Genomic DNA, 20,607 nt, shown 5'->3' with positions numbered 1-20,607 from the left:
TGTCCCAAGCTGTTTCACAGCCACTACCAACTCTTTCTTGATGCTTCCAGTGCATACCACCACAACCCCTTCACCCTCTGCACTGACAGCATACGCACAGACACTCGACTTCCTTCAATCCCCTGCCTCAAAGCATAGCTTATACACAACCAGCTCTCATACTCTCAACCAGCCTTTCTCACACTCTCTTCAAAGTACCCTAGTAAATTACTATTCTGCATTCAGAGCTGAAACATTCACCCTTCTACAGAGAAAGCACATCACACACACTTCACCATTCTGTTCCCATGCCACACCCCTGCCCTGTAGTACCAGGAGTACAAACTCGGATTAACATTAGCACTCATAACAAATCACAAACATACGTACCCTTATGGCCTTCACCACCTCTGTACCCTAACGCACTTCCCATACACAAAGACTACCCGGGGTACAAAATCAAATTCACATTAACACTTATAAATCACAAATAATGGCACGCCTTACATCATTCACCACGCTTTACCCTAAAGTACACTTCATACACACGGACGTTCTCAATTCCCCACCATTCTGCTTCTGAAGCACACCTCAGACACTGACTCCCGACAACCTACAAAAACTGTACTCCCAAGGAACGTCTAATACATAAAGCAGACACCTCACATCCACCACCCCAACATTGCCGAAACCCACCGCATAAGCCGACAACAGCGAAGCCCACACCACATCACCTCCTTAATTATATTTCCTACTTAAAGACGCCTCATCTCTGCTGCTGATGCAGCACATCTCGTGCACCCAGCGCGTGACTGCGTTGCCCACATGGGCTGCCTAATCACACTAGCAACCCCCTTTCCTCACTCACTCACCTCAGACAACTTTGGGACATTTATTTTCAAAGTAAAGTCTGGGGCCCGCACGCCTCTGCTCTTGGGCCCTGGCGTCCTCTGTTCCTGGGCCCTTTGAGCCCCGCGCCTCACCAGTGTCCTTACTCTTTGGTTTTCTGTTGCTGTGTTCTGCTGTGCTCTTTTCCTGGACCTTGCTTTGCCATGTCTCTGGGACCTGCTGTTATTTATGCCTGGGCTCTGCTGTGCTCCTTTCCAGTGTTCTGCTGTATTGTGTTCCTGGGCTCTGGCAAGCTGTGTACTCCAGTCCTGCTGGGCTCTGTTCCTGGGCCCTGCTGGGCTCTATTCCTTTGTTCTCCTGTACTCTGCTCCTCGGCCCTGCTGGGGTTTTATCCCTGGGTATTGCTGAGCTCTTATCCCTGGGCCCATGCTGGGCTCTTATCCCTGGGACCATGCTGGGGTCTCTTTCTGGGTCCATGCTGGGGTCTCTTTCTGGGCCCATGTTGGGCTGTGCTCCTTGGCTCTGCTAGGCTGTGTTTCTGGACACTGCTGAGCTCTGTCCCTGTGCTCTGTTCCTGGGGCCGGCTGGACTCAATTCAAGGGCCCTTGATGTGCTCTGTTCCTGGGGCCGGCTGTTTTTTTTTTTTTTATCCCTGGTCCGTACTGGGCTCTTATCCCTGGGCCGTACTGGGCTCTTATCCCTGAGCCCATGCCGTGCTCTGTTTCTGTATCCTGATGTGCTCCGTTCTTTGGCCCTGCTAGACTTTTTCATGGGCTCTGCCTAGCTTGGCTATTCAGGTCAGGCTCTGTTTGTATGCCCTGCTGGGCTCTGTTATTGTGTCATCTTGTGCTCTGTTGCCGGCCCAGCTGTGCTCTGTTCCTGGGCTCTGCAGTGTTCTGTTCCAGTTCCAAGACCCTTCTCTCCTTAGGTTGTGGGGTGCGCTCTATTGTGGAAATCCCTGGTGCCTGCTTATCTGTTCATCGACTCCATTCATTAATGTTACTTAGGCCCAGCTAGACTTCATTCCACCTATCGCTGGACTCTTCGGAACACTTCCTGTGCATCCCTGCGGAACACTTCCTGTGCATCCATGGGTTGTGCTGGGCTTTGGTCCTGGGCCCTGCCAGTTCCATTGAGTCACGTGACGCAGGTAGACTGTTCTGGGCAGTGCTGTGAATCTGTGTCCTCTAGTCTGGTGCTCAGGGCCGCAGTAGCCTTCCTAACATTGGCTTGGTTCCTCGCCGTGATGAGCTCTGTTTTTGGACTGTGTTGTTCCTTTCTGTACCACGGCCCTTCTGGACTCAGTCCTTGGAATCTGAGGGGCCCTGCTGGTCTGTGTAACCTCATTCTCGGCCGCGGGCCACTGCTGGCCTCTGTTCTTCTCTGTTCAAGGGCCCTCTTATGCTGTTTTGCCGGGCCTTGTCCCTCTCGTTACCAAGGATATCTTCCTGTCCGTGCGCAGGTCTTTCCTGTCTTCAGGGCCGTTGTGGTCTTTGCAGCCCATCCCCTCTCTGTGGACTTTCCGGTGTTTTGTGCTTAGGCCAAGTTGTGCCTGTCTCCTCTCCTGTGTCCTCCAAGAGTGCAACCAGGCCTCTGTGTGCCCTCAGCTCCTCCACCAGCTGGATATCTGAAGGGCTTGGATTTCCTCTCCTCCAGACGCGCCTCGTGCGGAGTTTATCCACTACATCGATGCGCTATGTGCTGTTTATCCATAACGCTGCGATGTTGACTCTGCGGGCTCCCCCAGCTCGATCTGTTCCCCTCACCTCGACGAATGCTCCGCGGTTGGATTCTCTGCGACTGCGGGACTCTCCCCCCCGCCATCCTCTGTGCGCCCAGTCCTCTGCAGCCCTCTGTTTTCTCTCTCGCTGGTTAATCAACATGTTAATGAGAACAGATACTAATCAATAGATTCAATCAGAAGAGAAAAAAGGTCTCCTTTCTCCCCTTCCCCCATCATCCTTCAGCTAATGAAAATAAATGATAACCACTAATGCAAAGGGGTAATTTGTCAATCCGTGCAATTATTTGTAAACTAGATAGGAGAGCATCTCAGCCTGTCTGGCTTCTGATCATTTCACGCACCGAGATCAGTGTCGATGTTTCAATTTACTGCATTTGTAGTGTGTTAATATAAACATCCTTTTCACTTTCTCATTTTTGTGTTTTAATGCATCTATTTACCAGTCTTAAGTGTGAGCAATATCACTGCCAAATAAAAAAATCAGGCTATCTTGTCAAGTATTTTCAATTCAATGAGACACAGATGTGAGGATTAAACTTATTTTTCTTAACTGACTTCAAAACAGTAGACCATAGCAAAGTAACTAAGCACAAACTACATGTCCCATGATCACCAATATCCCATCACCAGTCCGCCCACCAATCCCTGTGTACCAGTACCCCCAAAACTGGAAGACACCATCTTGCTGTGTCTTTCATTGTAACACGAAATTCGGTCTACAAAGTCAATTTTCTTGTTCAGTAACTCTCCAACTTTTCACAATTTATAACTTTTTCTGGCTCGCCTGCGATTCCTGAACTTCTTTAGGTGCCTCTTGGAGCTACTATCTGTTTTCTTTTATCTCAATCATGCTTCTGTTCAGATCTTGTAAGAGAAAAAACAGAAATTCTTTCTATGCTACATCTCTATTTACATCAATCAAAGGGGCAGGAGCTTCTTTTATGAGCACTTATATAAATACTAGTCAACTTATGAAATTGACAAACTTATCAACAGTAGTAATGACTTATCGGGTGGGATAATCCTTGCCTGTGTGACATTAACAGGAAATAGCATTGTTGATGTAATAGCTTGATTTATTTTTTTTATTCACTGGCAGGACCAGAACCTTTGATTATACTTGTTTAAAGGCGTTCCACGGTCACAGTTGCAACATTAACAATTGGTTTATAATAACATTTTTTAAATGTGGAGTCCGAACGCTAAGCCACATAATTCATGATATCCTCTAGTTTCGGACTTGGAAGCAATGGCTTGGAGTGTGCTCCAAACCTATTGACATTGCAAGCGCGGCTGGTCCTTAGTAAGTAAACTTACAAGGGGATGCTTATAGGTCGATGAACCTTTTGAATTGCATGGAGTATCCCAGTCATGCAGTGACTATTGGTGACAACAACAATCAGCATAAACTACCATTAATAAAACATCTTTCTTATGAATAACCACAACTCGGTAAATAGTTAAACAATTTTTATTTCCCTATTGATTACAGTTCTAAAATCATCCGTTAGCTCAATCTTTATTCAAACCTCTCAATTATTAATTTGTTCATGAAAAACATCATAACATAATTTGAAGAAAACCATACGCCTAAATGCACCTACATATGCCAAGAATACAAAAATTATTAGCAGAGTTCAGCAAATAGCTTGTCAGTCAATTGTCACTGTCAACGTCACCCTTAACAGCCTACCTAACCAAGATTAGCATCAGCATGTGGACCTTCATGCAAAAACATTTTACAGGAAAACATTAATTTGGAAAAGATCTATATAAGCGAGAATTCTATAATCAGCGCAGTTGGTACCTGGAAGAAAAGAAACAAATTTGTCAGTCACATTTTCATAGCTACCTATCCAAGATGGATCAGCAACATGTCAGTCTTCGTCTTCAGGTCATCACTTAGTCAGCTACGCATCAGGCCCACAGAGTATAAGCCCAACGACAGAACCTCGGACAGCGTCTCCTGACGTCATCAATTCTTCTCTCGCATCTGCCTAAATTCTCCAGCATCTCTAGTTTTAGTCCCTTGTCATTACTTTTTATTAGGGTCTCCCAGTCCGTCCCCCTAATTCCTAATTGGTCAGTCAGTCAGCAGATATGACTTTAACCTATAGTATTTGTTTACCAAATCAACCAATTTCAATAACAGTCCGTTCACAAGATACGGATTGGTCAGCTATACGGTGTCCTCATCATCCGACTCTTCAGGTTTCAAAATTGTTGCATGTTCCTCTTCAGTCAGTACCTTCATTGTTCAAGTTCTCGGAAAGTACATTTAGCCTACTCTACACATAATTGTATTGAATTGTCTTCATCAACTCCTGTCTGCCGGTATATTGCAGAAAATTCTAGCTAAACAACTTTAACATCGGGTTAGTCAAGGACGGGTCGTAGCTTCTGCAAATGCGGTTATAATTTCTGCTTTCAGTGTGCGTGGCCTAGGGAGACTAGGCCTTAAATTCAGCTAAGTTAACACTACAATTTAAAATAAAACATAGGTTATACATTTCAATATGACATATTACTACATTTTTCACATATTTTCATTATTTCATACAGTTCCAGTTATATTAATACAATCCAGTACACATGGCTGACATGCCTCAAAGGCACATTTTCAAACATGCACATTATTTTCTCTACGATTAATTTCTCTGCACACTTTTCGTTATTCAAGCACATAAACATCATTAATAATTTTTTTAATTAGCATATCTGCTTCAACAACATTTATGCCAGTTTCTGAAATGATCCATTTAATCTACCGGAAAACTGTGGCTGAAGTGACTGGTTTAAATCAGTTCTGTAAAGCAATGAGCAATTAACCCTTAGGGTCTTTTAGAAATTCCCATGAACGATCCTCATATGCTTTCAAACCTTTCACTACACACAACCTAGAATTTTCTGCGAAAGCCAGGTAAGCGATACATTTGAAAAATGCCTTTGTACACTTTAAAATGTGAAAAGAGACTCCTTCATGAGAGTATACTATACCTGCTATATTCTGCTTTCAGGCATTTGAAACTTGTCTACAGAATACCAAACAAAATAACATAGCTTGGCTGCAACTATTTTCTCGATCAATCTGAATTATCCAATCATGTTTCTAAAAAATCTCAATCTTTAAATCCCACAAAATTGTGGATCTTGGTTTGGACAGGTTGATTAACCTGTCCCTCATTATATTCCATATTAATGGATGCCCTCCTGCTGGTTTGCCTTCTATCCGCTTATCTCCTACAGAAATGGCTGATTGAAAATTGTGTACCAACCTGTTAGCCAGTCCGTCCAAAGCCAACTGTGATAAAAAGTTGATTATCAAAAGCAAATCTTCCCTCACTGGATCCACATACAGTTCATAGCACCAACATATTCACTGTATGCATGAAGCAGAATATTTATTATGGGTGGAGGATCCCCAAACTTGTTCAGTGTAAAATTTTGCTTTGCTTGAAATATCTGGCACTTGCTATTGTTGTTTGAAATTTTCCATGCCAGAGTGCCATCTGATCTTCATTACCAAGGGATGCAGTTGCCTCTGGGTCCCTCAAGATTTGTGGGAACACAGCAATGTAATTGGAAAATCCCAAGACATTTCCAGTAGTACTGGTAACCATGGCTGTGCTCTCCAAAGTAGAGTCACTACAACTAGATCCTCTTTTGTCTACTTATTTGAGCTGCTACCCAAGGCATAATGGCGAACAGGGGAAATGCATAATGAATACTCGTAGTCCAGCCTTGCAGGAACACATACGTTGTCTTTGCCAACGGATCCAGTCTCCATCTGTAAAACTTTCCACCTGTCTGTTCAACCCTCATACAGGTAGATCTATTCTGCCTGGACCCAGTTTCTGTTGTGTACCTTGATACACTTGTGAGTGCAACTTGTGGTAGCTGAAATCAATCAGGAACCTGGAGTTCAAATCTGCTCCTATATTTCTATGTCCTGGAATGTATTCTATCACTACTGAGAGCCTGTATTACAGACAAAAGTGGCAAAATCTTTGGCTATCTCTGCCAACATTTGCGATCATGTTCCACTTAACTTGTTGATATATTTTACTTCTGAAACTACTGTCCATCCATAGCAGCTTACAGCAATTGTTCTTCTGAGGTGACAGTTTTATGGCAAAATGGCTTTCAAATAGTTCCAAATGATGTGGAGCTCTAACTCTGTTTGAGATAATCAACCTCTTGTGTATATATTGATGTATCTGGCTCCCCAACTCATCTGCTCGCGTCTCATTTTATCACTACCTCCGATTGGGAGCCAAAGATGGCTTTGTCATTCAAGGTGTCCATGCTTCCCATCTACCCTACCAGTCGGCTTTGGCCTTGTTCGAGATCTGAAGTGTGTGTTCTAAACCTTTCCTTGGGTGTTGAATTTTTAGCTGCTGCAGAATTCTGAAATGAAGCAGACCTGGGAATATTAGATGGAGGACCGAGATTGGAGGACTCCAAAAGTTCCACTATGCATGCTATTAATCTCAAAGACACAGTCTGTTTGTTCAAAGCTGACCCTAATTCTCTCCTGAGTTGTTTAATCTTCCGTATTGTTAGTTTCAGTTGAGCTTCATGGGAATCCATCTGAAACCTCAGATACTACATAGACTGAGTTGGACTCAGACTTTTTCTCGTTTATGACAAACTCAAGCTCTTACAACAGAGGAATCATCAATGTATGATGAAGCAGCATTTGTGACTGCTCTTTTGCCATTAAAATCAGGTCATTTAGGTACACTATTAGGTAAAAGCCTTGCTCTCTCTACTAGTGGCCTTATTGTCTTGGTGAAACACCTGGGTGCTGAAGTGAGGCCGGAAGGTAGTACTAAAAATCTGTTCCATCAATGTATCCGTTGAAACTGTTGGAAACACCTGTGGGGCCCTAAAAAAGGTATTGTTATGTAGACGTCTTTGTGTTCTAAATGGACAGTCCAGTCTCAGTTTTTCAAAAGATGCCTACCCTCCAGCTTCAAATGTCTGTAGAGTACATAGAGGTTGAAATCTTTGATTTTAAGTAATACATTGTAACCTCCACTTTCTTTTCCACCAGAAATATGTTGCATTAAAAGCCTCTGGGGTCTGGGATAGAAAAGCTTACAGCTTATTTGTGGAACAGTTTCCAAATCTTAAAAAACTACAAAATATGTCTTTTGTTGAGGAAAATACAGCTGTCTGGGTATCCACCTCTGATATGGGGTTTGATAGATTTCCAATTTGAACCACTGAACATTGTCTGTAAACTATGCATCTTAAGTTCACTTCATCAAGGTTTGCAGAAAACATATTACTGTGCACCCCAAAACATCTTTGATATGGTAATGATATTTACCTGTAACTGCAGCTCCTGTATTGAGTTTAAAGTTTCCCCGGTACCTCCTCTGTGATATCTACCATGGCAACCTCTCAATCTGGTGGGGAAGAAAGCTCCCCCTCTTGACCCATTTTGGCCACCACCTCTTCTTCTGGAGCCGTAGCTTCTCTGGAGACCTTGATAATATTGTCGGCCTGGCAAACATATCCTGCTTTGCCCTGCCCTGCCCTGAAAAAGGCCAGGATGAAAACTTACTTTAGGGATATCTGGGCCTTTGTAGGGTCGTAAATGTGTTCACATACTTGTTCAAGCCCTTCACAAAACCACCCCAAATAGGATTCCCCCTGCAATGAGGCCTGCTCTGCTGCCACCAGATCTATTTTAGGATCAGGACCCATTAGTACTGGACAACACGACTCCGCTGCAGTGGGTGCAATTAGCATTCCCCAACTAGCAGAATGTTGGGTCCATCCAGCGAGAATATCAGGGTCTATTACTGTGCACATCTCTTTTGCGTGAAGGGCTAATTCAAAGATTTCCGTGAATGTGTCTGAGATGTCCAATAATTTATCTTAGCATGCTTGCCAAGATACACCAATGCTCATTTTGGGTCCCATGCATATTTTTAAAGGAATGCCTGCATGTTCTGGTCAGTATTCCAATCACTTTCCACAGCAGATCAAGTCTCAGTCATTCTGCTAGTAAGCAACTCCAAACTGCCTTGTCTAATCCTTTCTGCAAGCAGGAGTGAATGTACTCTTTTACCGCAGTGGAGACGAGGTACAGTCCGATGATCTCAGATGAATTATTTAATCTGAATCAATTAAAAAAAGTATTTGGGTTGGCATTGGCCTCTTCAGAATATGGTTCAGTTTTTCAGTTTTTTGTGATTTTGATTTACGACACTCAGGCGGATGACATGGATCGGTGTCCTAATTGGTAGCTGTACTTATGTCGACATTGAGAGGCGATTTGCCTGCCCTCACACAGTGCACTCTCAAACCCCCTGGTTTGTATCTGGGGCCTGGCCTGGACAAGGAGGGATCTTGCAAACAGGTGAGACCTTGCTTTGAAGTTTGCCTACTTCAAAGGCAGAAAGGAGTATAAGTAGTAGATCCAAAGCCCCAGACTTTTAGAATCTTTCTGGAATGTAGAGGAACCTCTGCCCAGGAGAAGAGCTGAAGAAGGAGTACTGTCCATTTGCTGTGTTGCTTTGCTGGACTGGCCTGCAGTTGCTGCTTCTCTCTGAAACGAGTGCAAAGGGTGAACTTTGCTGTGTGTCCTGCTTGAGAATGTTCTTCAAGGGCTTGGAGTAGAGTTTTCTTCCTGTTGGAAGTCTCAGGGATATCAGAGACTTCAGTTTCCTCTTCCACCAGCACTGGGAACTGTGTGTTTTGTGCTGTTCAAGTAGAAAAACCACCACTGCTGGCCTGCACCGTGACCTGCTAATTCCGCACGGAGCTGCACTAACCCGCTCTGCACCGTGACCCTGGTCTCACCCAAACTGTCATCGGACGACTTCACCGAGCCACTGCGACCTGTGAGCCCCGCCCTGCACTCTGGCATCGCCTGCTCACACTGCAGCCTGGGCATCCCCGACAACACCGCTACTGCTGACGCCATAACCGCTGCCTGCACCGTGGCCTGTGGACACCGCTCATGAGGTACACGAAGCATCGTCCCGCACCGCAGCCCCGGTTCACCGACGCCAGCACCATCTACTCCAGTGTCGTCACCAGGCATACCCTCCTGCACTGTGGCCTGTGGACACTACTTGTGAGGGTCAGGAAGCACCGTCCTGCACCGCTGGCTTGGGCCTACCGACTACAGCACTTCAGCAACAACAACGGCGCTGCCTGCACCGTGACCTGGTGACACTGCACATCACCCCGCCCCGCTTCACACCATAGCCCTGGTCTCACCGACGCCGCTGGATGCCATCACCGAGCTGCTACCTGCACCGTGACCTTTGGGCACCGCACGTCGCATCGTCCCGCTTCACACCGCAGCCCGACGCCATCCATGCCAGCGCTCCTGACTTCATCAGCCCAGAGTTCGATCTGCAACACGTGTGACTTCAAGTGCCCAACAACTCCCACACCGACTCCGGAACCAACACCGCAACGCTAGTGACGCCACTCTCCGGAGCTCACCGCAAGGATACGAGGCCCTGCAATTCCAAAGGTAAAGTTTGCAGGTGTTCCCGACACCGTAGCTGGCCCGCGACACAGTGGCCGGCCTGAACAGTTGGATTTGTTGATCACAATGCCGTGATAGCCCCAGGTGGAGCTATCGACTTCAAGGAACTGTATTTTTTAGTGAATCTTGCAGAATTCATATTTTTTATTACTTATGTTGGAATTTTATCATATTTGGTCTGGTTTTATATAGATAAATATTGGCTATTTTTCTAAAACTGGTGTGGTGTCCTTTTGTAGTGTTTTCATTTATTACTGTGTGTCATGTGCAAATGCTTTACACATTGCTTCTGAGATAAGCCTGACTGCTCGTGCCAAGCTACCAAGGGGGTTAGCAGGGGCTATCTGAGTGGTAACTCCCTTATCCTGACTAGAGTGAGGGTCCCTACCTGGACAGGGTGTAAACCGACTGCCAACCAGGAACCCCATTTCTAACAATCAGATTGTCAATAGACTGCCACTATCAATACCAGTGGATTGTTTAAGCAGAGTGCAAGAGTACTGTTATTTGAAGCAGGCATCATATATATATTAGAAACAATATATATCTGCAACACTTTAACAAACCCAAATATATTCTGCAAATGTCAATATATTTAACAATGGCCCAAAGCCTTAATTTACCTTGAGAGCTCATTTTGGTCCTATTGAGTGCTCAAAGGCTGGGGCACACTTGTTGTCTAAGTGCCACAGTTTTCCATTGCAGACCCAGCATACTTATACAAATGGTGCTACCCTGTCCTGATATTAAAATTAAAACCGGTTATTTATTTAAAATAATCTTAATATGGTGAGTTAGATTCTTCAGTCAACTGAACTTCAGTAGGCTTTGTTGGGTGCCTTGTTTTTTTATGCCTGTAAGAAGGACTTGACATGATTTATACTCTTTTTTGAGGCCTATGATTTTAGCATAATAACTTTTGATGACTGTAAGGTTTGATAAACAAAATTGGCCAGTTCTAGATATTATCGGCAGATTCTGAACACCACTTGTATTTCAATCTTATAGGACCATATTGTTTTGAAATCTAATGACACTTATTTGTCTTTCCTTGTATGTATGGCTCTCCCTCATCCTCTGGGTCGTTGACCCCTAAAAAAGGGGCAAAGATCCCAAAAAGGTAAAAAAGGAACTAAAGTTATACGCACACCCACAAAATAAACGAATTTAAATGAAGTCTCTCGTTCTTGTTAGTTCAATTATTCCTTTACCAACACTTGTCACTCTTTGGTTTCTTCCTCTAAACTTGTGGTTGTATTAGGGCATTGATCTCGATAACCTAGATTTTCATTCAACCACCCCGCCTCTAGGCTGTCAAGACTGGCAGCCATGCCTTCCTTTCAATGCTTTTTGGATTACAGGCTGCCAGATCCTCACTCCTCTCATGATACTTTCCAAAGCCATGGATTGCTGTATGACCTAGACACCTACCCAGCAAAGCCACAGTGTTCCTTGACTGTGGCGGATCTTAGCCCTCCAGAGTTTCCAACTTCTCATTGTCTGTAGCGTCCCGCTCCTCTGCACTGCTTGGGTGTTTTTTCAGGGCTTCTCTCTTCTTGCTTGCTATCCTTGTCCCCAGATTCTCTCCTCCTTCTCTTCTGCTCTCCGTGGCGTCTCCCAGCCTGCCTCGCAAAAATCCCTCCTCATTAGTCCATCCTCTGCCTTTCTTTCCCCTTTTTTATTCTTACTTCTGTTTTCTAGTTTTTCCTCCCTTTCCTTTCTTTGCTGACTTTGTCTTTCTTCGTTTTTAGGGCCTTCACTGGACTTTGCTTTCAGCCAGTGCATCGCATGACTTACTCATTGGGTAAGTGCTCCTTTGAATAACTACATGTTATAATTGTAATACCTTACTGGATTTTAACATTGTGTTTTGTTACTAACAATGAAATGTATTGTTATTGTTATTTTCGTTTTGTAAGTTAGCTCATAAAATGTATATGATTGACTGAATTATCCATTAATCGTGGTATATGTAAAGATAATCACTATTGGTTGACAAAACCGCCAATCTGTTTACCTGGTCAGTTTTTGCCTCCAGTCAATGGATCCCCAAAGGCCTGTTTACCATTTCACTCTTCAAGCTCAGTCCAACAAGGTGATGGTTTGGAAAGAAACAAGACCAAGATTTTAGTGAAATATTATTTAATGCAAAGAAATGTGAACTTTGGAGCAAATGAGTCAATGCAGAGTAATTCAAGTAGCCAAGTCTTTCACGTTAGCCAATTAATTTTCTGGAGTGTTTCATATGGAACACTCTAATGTACAGAAAAGTGAAACTAACATTGTTTTCATTAATTCCTTCAATGGATACATTTGAATTAGATTATGGACGCAATTCGCTCTAAAGGCACTTTCAGATTAGGATTAGCGCATATGGATCCTCTAACATTGACTACAACTGATGGGATGGGCCCATGCAGTGGCTTTCGTCCAATAAGTAGAAGCAGTGTTGGTTATCCTAGGAGGGTTGGGTCTGTGGTTTCGTTTGAGGTAAGTGTAGCACTGCTCTCAAGATCACATGACGAGCAGACTTCAAGACTAAATTAGGAACCGCACTCAACTACCAACTTTACTCTGTTGTAAACTCTGTGGTGGTGCCGGGGTAAAAGACGGCAGTCCAATGTTCCTAGAGGGCCAGCCTCATCTGCAATATACAACTAAAAACAACATTGTAAGTTCTTTTAAAATGAGCAATAAGTACAATTGAAGGCTTCAGGCCGTATGTACTGCTACATGGCACAACACCTTCATAGTTGGTTTCCAGCAGCATGCAATGTCATCTAATTCCCTAAATTACAATGACAAGGGTTTGAGGTGGGTCACAATTGGAAATAGGAACACTTGTGCAAGGAAGCATCTTCTTTCTGAGAAGGTGCATGCTTACTAGGTGAGAAGGAGGTACAATCTGGAAAAGACCTGCATACCTGTCAACCGAGACAGGTAGCTGATTAAGGGTTGGGGTCAACGTGTCAGACGTTCCTCTCTTGGTTGGATAATGCCAAGATACTTGCAGCAGTGGAGTCTCAGGAGTGCAGACACCAAGAGAAAAAGGGCAGAGATATAGGAAGCCTATGAGTCAAGGTAGTTGGAGTCATTAGGAGGAAAAGCTGAGGGTTGGTGAAACAGATTCTCAAAAGAGGAAGGAAAGACAGTGATTAAAAACACTGGTGATAAAAAGGGGTGGGAAGCAAGAGTAGAAAAGTGGCAAGAAACTCACCATGCAAGAACTGGATGATAAGAACCAGCGGTAGGCAAAAAGGAGGGAAGGGGAAGGGTTGGACTTACCAGTGCAGAAATATAAGATGCCAGGGAAAGCTGGGGGATACCGAGGAAAGAAGTGAGAGTGTAATGTGAAGACAGCACATTTTGAGGTTTTTGAAAGAAGAGAAACTGTGGGGAAGACAAAGAAGAAATGGACCACTATGATGCATCTATGCCCCCAACTCAGGCCTGGAGAAGTTAGTTTGTACCACAATTTTGGATATCCTAGCCATTGCGATCGAAGACATGATAGATGTGGTGGTGGGGCATTGCAGATACTTTTATTGATAATGTAAAAGATAGATTTATGTTTCTGATGACCATCTCAGGATCTCTCAGCGAAGACAGCAAACATTGATTCTCCTCCGTGGATCTGATGGATGCCTGGTGAGTTCTTCATCCCACTGAACTGGACTTTACGTTGTTTTCCACGGTACATCCATTTTATACTAGATTGGACCATTTGTTGGTAGGGTTCTCTTTAATGTCAAGAATGACTGACACCAAAATTAGTCACATAGCCCAGTATGATGTTCATCAATAATTTTGACGCAGAAGACCTGCAGCTGTACGACCCCATCAAAACATGGTGACTTAAAGAATGCTTACTCCATTACACCCCTAACAGCAAGGGACTAGAGGAACCCAGTAGGAACACTCTGATAGAGAATGACAAGGGCTGAGAAGGTGATGATATGTAGTAGGGTGGCCTGAAGACAGTGATGAGTCTGTCTACTCATAGGTGACAACGGCTCGACATTTACACTTAAGATGTAATTCACTGCACTGTACACATTTATGGCTCCCCGAATACCCTGACTCTGAAAGTCAATGCACTATTCAGAACACTGTTCGGCCATGTAATCTAGCACTGGAATTCACTGCACAGTAGGGGGTCGTATACCAGGGCACCCGACTTCACTGCATGCTCACCCTATTTGTAAACTTTGCTTCATAACAGTCTTTAGCTAGGGTTAAAGTGGTTCGGGGTGAAGGCGGTCTGCGGACTTTTAAGCATGGAGGAAATTTTTTCTGTAGCACAGAAGGTCCTTTGATTTGCCCTAAGCGAGAGAGAGAGAGAGGTGTTTAGGTACAAGAAGCTCTGATTCCATCTTGCTGCTTACATCTCTCGCTTCCTGCTCCCTGGGCTCCTGTCAGTGCCCACAGCCCGTTAATCACGCTGATAAAATTATATATGACTCACGTTCATCCGTATGCAGATTAACGGAGTTACATTAGGGATAATTCTCTCTTGCCGGCCTTATTAATGCATTGCAAATGGACCGCGATACGTTTTCAAAGTGTTTCCCTCTCAGTAAATTGTTTCTGAAGGCATATTTGACAAACACATCCTAGTTAAGGGAAACCTCAGGGATGTAACAGTGACCCCCTTTGAGGTTAGAAGCTGCACTGACTGCACACGGACCTTGACGGAGCTCCAGACCAAGGGAGGCGTCTTAAATGTGTGTAACTGTGGCGACATAACAGGATTAGATAGCCTCTCTATAACTGTACTTACCGACCAATTACAGTAACTGTTTATCAGTGCTCTCTACCTATGCTGTGGAACTATGCAAGTTTCCTACCTGCGATTACTGCATAACTATACTCACAGGCACAGCTCCCAAGTATGCAGACTGTGCCTATACAATGTAACTATTCAAACCACATTACATGTACCACGCCTTCCACATACATATAGAATCTAGTCCCCTTTCCGGAAAGAGTACCCCCACCCCTCTTTATCACCAATTGTATTACTATACACCTCTTTAACTATACTATGTGATTGGACAAATTATGTACCTATTTTTTGCACTTGTGTGTTCTGGGTATACTGTGTATCCTGCGAAGCGCAACAGCATGCCTATAGAATTTATGTTATGTAACTATTCCAGTTGTGCAGCTATACAAACTAGATACATCACTAACTGTCTTTCTATACCACTTCCTTGTAATACCAATAGAAAATTAATCCATCCTAACTTCTGCCACATTTCACACCTTTGATTCATCACACATTTGGCAAACTTGTTAGCATCAGTCAGGAAGTGATGACCTCACCTACAGGAGAGGTCTTCTCCCCTTTTTATTAACTGCCCACCCCCATGCATATTGATAAATTCGAAAATAACAATAGTAATCCATTGCAAGGCTCTTTTAAAGGGATGCTATGCCAAAGGCTGAGTGTAGAACTCCAAAGGCAATGGAAAGGCGGAGTTGGGTTTTGAAAGATGTCATTGTGTTGGAATTAAGTGAAAGATGGAATTGGAAGTTTGCAGTCATGAAGTAATTCTGACTATCTAGGATAACTCCTAATGCCACAATAAGAGAGACACTGTACACGCTGATGAAAGGGTGTGAATAGTACTCTAAACTAAGGTAAAGAGGCATGTTGGAAAAATGTTAAGGAGAAAAACATTGTGATGTGGGAAGTCATGAGCAAATTTACTTTTGAGGCTGGAGATTGGGTACTAGTTAAGAACCTGGTTGGGTAGGGAATGGGTTGCCCAAGTTTTCCAATCCACCATGTACTTTTCAGGTGGGAAGAGTAGCTTGAGGTTGTCTAATCGGAATATCAAGAACACGCCTATGGTAGTTCCAGTACAAGTTGTGTTGCTAGATGACAAGTATGGAAATTCACATGAGGGTTTAACAAATGTTGAATCCCTAACAGATGAGCTATTGGAACACCTGGCAAGAGAATCACTAAAATAATTAGAATAATTATGAGGTGGATGCCTCATTATTAAATGAATTGAATATTTGTACTTGTTGGCTCAGAGCAAGGTAAAGCATTCCATTCTGTTTTAATGTTTCATGTAATTACAATTCATATAAAGGTTACGTGGACCACTTTTGCTCCCTGGTGTCCCTTTCCTACAGCTGCTTTATGTCTTTTGTGTATAAATTCCTTTTCATTTTAATCGCCATGTGCAGAATCCTTATACTGGAACATTCACAGAATACACCAAAGATTAATACACAGAGAGCACGTGAACAAGTAGAAATATTTCTTTCTTGAAGATTTGAAATTGGCCTCCTTGCAGACCAACAAATAAATACATTTCATACATATAATTTACATAGAAAACATGTATTACCCAGAATGCAATGAACAGACAATTCCCACGCATTTCAATACAAAATTCATAAAACATTTACAATATTTAATAATGAGTGGTGGTTTGTAGGAGAATCCCACACAGACCTGTAACATACACAGAGAACATCTAAGGCTTAATGCATATAGACTACAGTCAGGGAATTGTATTGTATAGCTAGGCAAGACTATTGAGACGGGACACACAGACGAGCGCAGAGAGACACTGAATAAAGACCTAACGGACAGACATGTATTCTACAGGGAGGTCATTACATAGAGACTTAACACCTACACCGATGACACATAGGTAACAGAAATATATTGTACAGAGATGAAACTACAGAGACTTATTACATATACAAATAAAGTGCATCGAAATATATTGACCTACATAATTAACACCATAGACTAAACATAAATATCTAGGTGAGGAGATGTGAGTTCCAAAGAGAACAGTTACCATATAAATTGAGTGCATCGAAAGCCAACACCAGAGGCTCCTTTCGCAGAGGCTGAGACAATGGAGATGTATTATACAGAGACAAGACTATCAAGAATGAACGTGTACACAGACAATATTGGAGACTCAATGCACAGAGGCATAGGCGACAACCATCTGTTCTACAGAAAGGAGGCTTAACACCTAATTAGACCACACCAGTGAAATGAGCTACACCAGTACATAGAGACCAAGGGCAAAGAGTTGTATTGTTCGGAGAGGAGACCTTAGAGGGTTAACACCGTCTCAGACTATACCAGTGAAACAGGCTACTTCAATAAATGGAAAACGCTGTCATAGAGAAGTATTTTACAGTCAGAGACCTTAGAGACTCAACACCTACTCAGATCGCAGCAGTGAAATGGGCTTCATCATTGAGACAGTGGTCAACAAGATATATGGCGGGAGAGAAAACCACAGAGACTTTAAACTTACTCAGAACTCACCATTTAAATAGCCCTCATCGGTACCTTGAGAGCGAGGTCAGAGAGATGTATTGTACAGAGAAGATGCCATAGAGACTTAACACTTACTCACATCATCGCTTTGGAATGGGCCACATCAGTACACTGAGATCAAGCATTTGTATGGTGCCGAGAGGAGACCATAGAAGTTTAACAACTTACTCAGACCATAGGGAAATTTGTTATGTCAGTTCATAGGAACCAGGGGCCAAGAGATGTGCCGCACATAGAGAAGGCCATGGAGACTTAGCACATACCCAGAACTTAAGTCTTAGTTGCTACGTCAGTACATTGAGATCAAGGTGAAAGGGGTGATTTGCACAAGAAGGAGACCATAGAGATTTAATAGTGAACATACAAAAGAAATGAACTATATCGATATATTGATTGCAAGGGTCAAAAAGGTGGGCTGTACAAAGAGACCATGGAGGTTAATAGTTACTCGCTCAGATCATACGAATGAAATGGCCTAGATCAGAATGTTGAGACCAAGATGAGATGCATTGTACAGGCAGAGGCTGTGGAGTATTAGCGCGCACCTTAGAGCACTCAGGGAGAATTTTTAGATAGTAAAACATCGTCGTCCTCTGGGTAGTATTTTGCTAGTTTTTATCTCATCCCAAGACTAGACAGCATTACGGACTGGAGCATTTCCTGAAAGCAGATTTACTGCTGCGTTGTACCGTGTGTCTTGTCCACTTTAGAACTGGGAAAAGGAAGAACGGCAGCTTTCGAAGCACTCAGCGTGGATGCAGATTTGCATGAAGTAAACGATGTGACTTTTCAGCACCGGGTGCCCTTAGGAAACAGTTGATCTGCTTTTTATCACTTTTCTGCGGGCCAGAGAGCATCATCTTTTGGTGAACGCCTGTTATTGGTCACTCGTCAGTGCGCCGATATCCAGAACAAAGGGGTAACCTACGCAGAGCCCTCACTGTCCCGAGGAGTTAGAGCTGGAAATGAGTGATTCAGACCCTCTGCTCCAGCTGGCTGTGGGTTGAACTCGCCAACCAGGAGTGAGATGCTCATGCTGGGTGGCCAAAGCTTCAGAACTATAGGCTGCAGTTTGGCACTTCTGATGTGCTATAGAGAACTGTGGTTACCTCGAGGGATAAGAGAGAACAGCAGTGCTGCAACATTATGGACCTGTGGATGAAGCAGGTTTGGGTGCAAAATCCCACCCTTTTAAACCTTCTTTTTACGTAAGGCCCAGATGGGGGTAACTAGCTAAACTGCGCACTAAATACTGGAAGCAGCGTGGCACATTTAAGGAGAGTGTGCCTTGTGTTGTGGCCCACAGTGCCTCTGTACACATGCCCGAGGCCCCTGCTGTCCTCTGTAGAGAGGTTCTGTGAGGGATGCAGTATGTCATAGGCACCGGATGTCGCCAATCTTACAGGTGAACCCTTAACCATCAGGGCATGCATCTCTTTCACCCCATAGTAAACCGAGGCTACTGAGGAGGCCTCTGCAGCTGCCAAGAAGTGATGACCTCACCTACAGGACATAGAGAAGAGCAGTCAAAGGAGGGAGAAACAACAATACTGCTCAAGGGACCAAGTGTTGGCCTTTTCCATGCATTACAAGAAAATAGAGGGAGACTAATCACACCCAACTGTCAGGGTGGAAGTCTGTCACTTAACCTTTTGAGTCCAAATATAAAATCCAGCCTATAGCACTTGGAAAGCCAGAGATCCTCTGAATCACTCAGAGGAGAAAGTCCTGCGACATTGAAAAGAATCTCTGTGACTGCTGTCGCTGGTACTTTCAATACAAAGATAGCATGGAGATGGATATAATGCGTGAATTAATCTCTGGCAATCGCTTGGGCCGCATCCCAAACCACCATTTTTTTGCCAACCGTGCTACCGCATTTTGGACCGAGCCATATGCAAATCATTCTTGATCCTGCTTCCCATGGGAACAGTCCAGCTCGAACTGTCAGGCCAGTTCCTCCCTGGACCAGAAACAAGCGTCCTAGGACCGGTTTCGGGGTATCACCCCTCATCAGCCAGGCTAGCTTGAATCCAGTGGCACAGTGAACCCAGGACCCATGTCTCAGCATACCCTGCCCACTTAACAGCAAGGTGATGGATGGAATGCTTGAATTCATCTCAGCCACTGGCAATTGCTCAGGGCCGCATTCCAATCCATTGTTTTTTTTGCCAACTATGCTACCCCGGTTTTGACCCATGGGGATGAGGCTCCAAACTGGAATGGCACAGCAAGCAAAAAAAACAATGGATTTAGGCCCAGATCGGTGACTGGGGGTGAATGTTTGACATTGTTCAGCATTCCGTCCCTCATCTGTTCTTTTTGCAGCTGGTACTCTTAAAGCATGGTGGGCTGGTGACTGAGGACTTCAATACTTGCCACTTACCTGGGAATGAAGATGTGGAAGGCATCATTAGACCATTAATGGCTTCTCCCAAGCAATCCAGCCTCAGATCAAAGGAAATAATGGGCTTCTCCGCTAAAAGCCACTCCAGGATGCAAGAGTCGCAGGAGGCGTGATGGAAGGACATAACATGCCATGGATCTGCCTCTTAGCAAGCTTGAAGAGCTATTCATCGGCCCTTCAGTGGCAAGGAGCTGCCACCAAGGCAGAAAGAGCATCCTCTTCATTAAGGTGTTCTGCTGCGCCTTGAAGGGAGCCTTAGATCATGCATTGTAAGTGCTTATGTAGGCCCAAGCGAGAATCGCTTGGACCCTTAATGATGCCCAGAGCATCTAAGCCTGTACAGGAGTCGCTGGAACTTAATGGTGCTGAGAACATTTATGGCCGAACAAGTGGTCTTGAAATATTTAATGCAAGCATCTATAAGACCGGTGTGGCTGAGACTTTTAATGACGCCAATAGCATCTGGGCCTGAACCAGAGTCGTTGGACTTTTAATGGAGTCACAAGGATTGAGCTCTGAGCGAGTCCCTGTGAACTTCAATGGTTCCAAGAGCTGTCTAGCCTCAGTGAAAATCATCGATACATTAGTGATGTAATGAGTCAGTTGCCGTTACGTTTGTGCTCGAGCCAGTGTTTCTTTTGACAGCACTCGAGTCACTGGTTCTCAAGTAGTAGTTTTTCCAAGGTAGCTGGGCCTTCGTTTTTGATGGCGCTAATAGCCCAGAGACCTGAATAAGAGTCGCAGTAGATTCAGTGGCGATGTCGTTCCTTTGTCTGAACAGGCCCAGC

The 20,607-nt window shown here is 44.0% G+C and overlaps 1 long non-coding RNA gene across 1 annotated transcript in view; it reads left to right on the top strand.

Moving 5' to 3' along the window:
* Positions 1–20,607, top strand: part of LOC138268668 (uncharacterized) — a 555,825-nt gene that overhangs the window by 301,656 nt on the left and 233,562 nt on the right. The window contains exon 3 of the long non-coding RNA XR_011200054.1: positions 11,840–11,892. This is a non-coding gene — a long non-coding RNA (uncharacterized lncRNA). The remainder of the gene's footprint in view (positions 1–11,839; positions 11,893–20,607) is intronic.

The sequence above is a fragment of the Pleurodeles waltl genome, chromosome 12, assembly GCF_031143425.1.
Source record: "Pleurodeles waltl isolate 20211129_DDA chromosome 12, aPleWal1.hap1.20221129, whole genome shotgun sequence".
Taxonomy (NCBI): domain Eukaryota; kingdom Metazoa; phylum Chordata; class Amphibia; order Caudata; family Salamandridae; genus Pleurodeles; species Pleurodeles waltl.
This window is presented reverse-complemented; position numbering and strand designations above follow the sequence as displayed.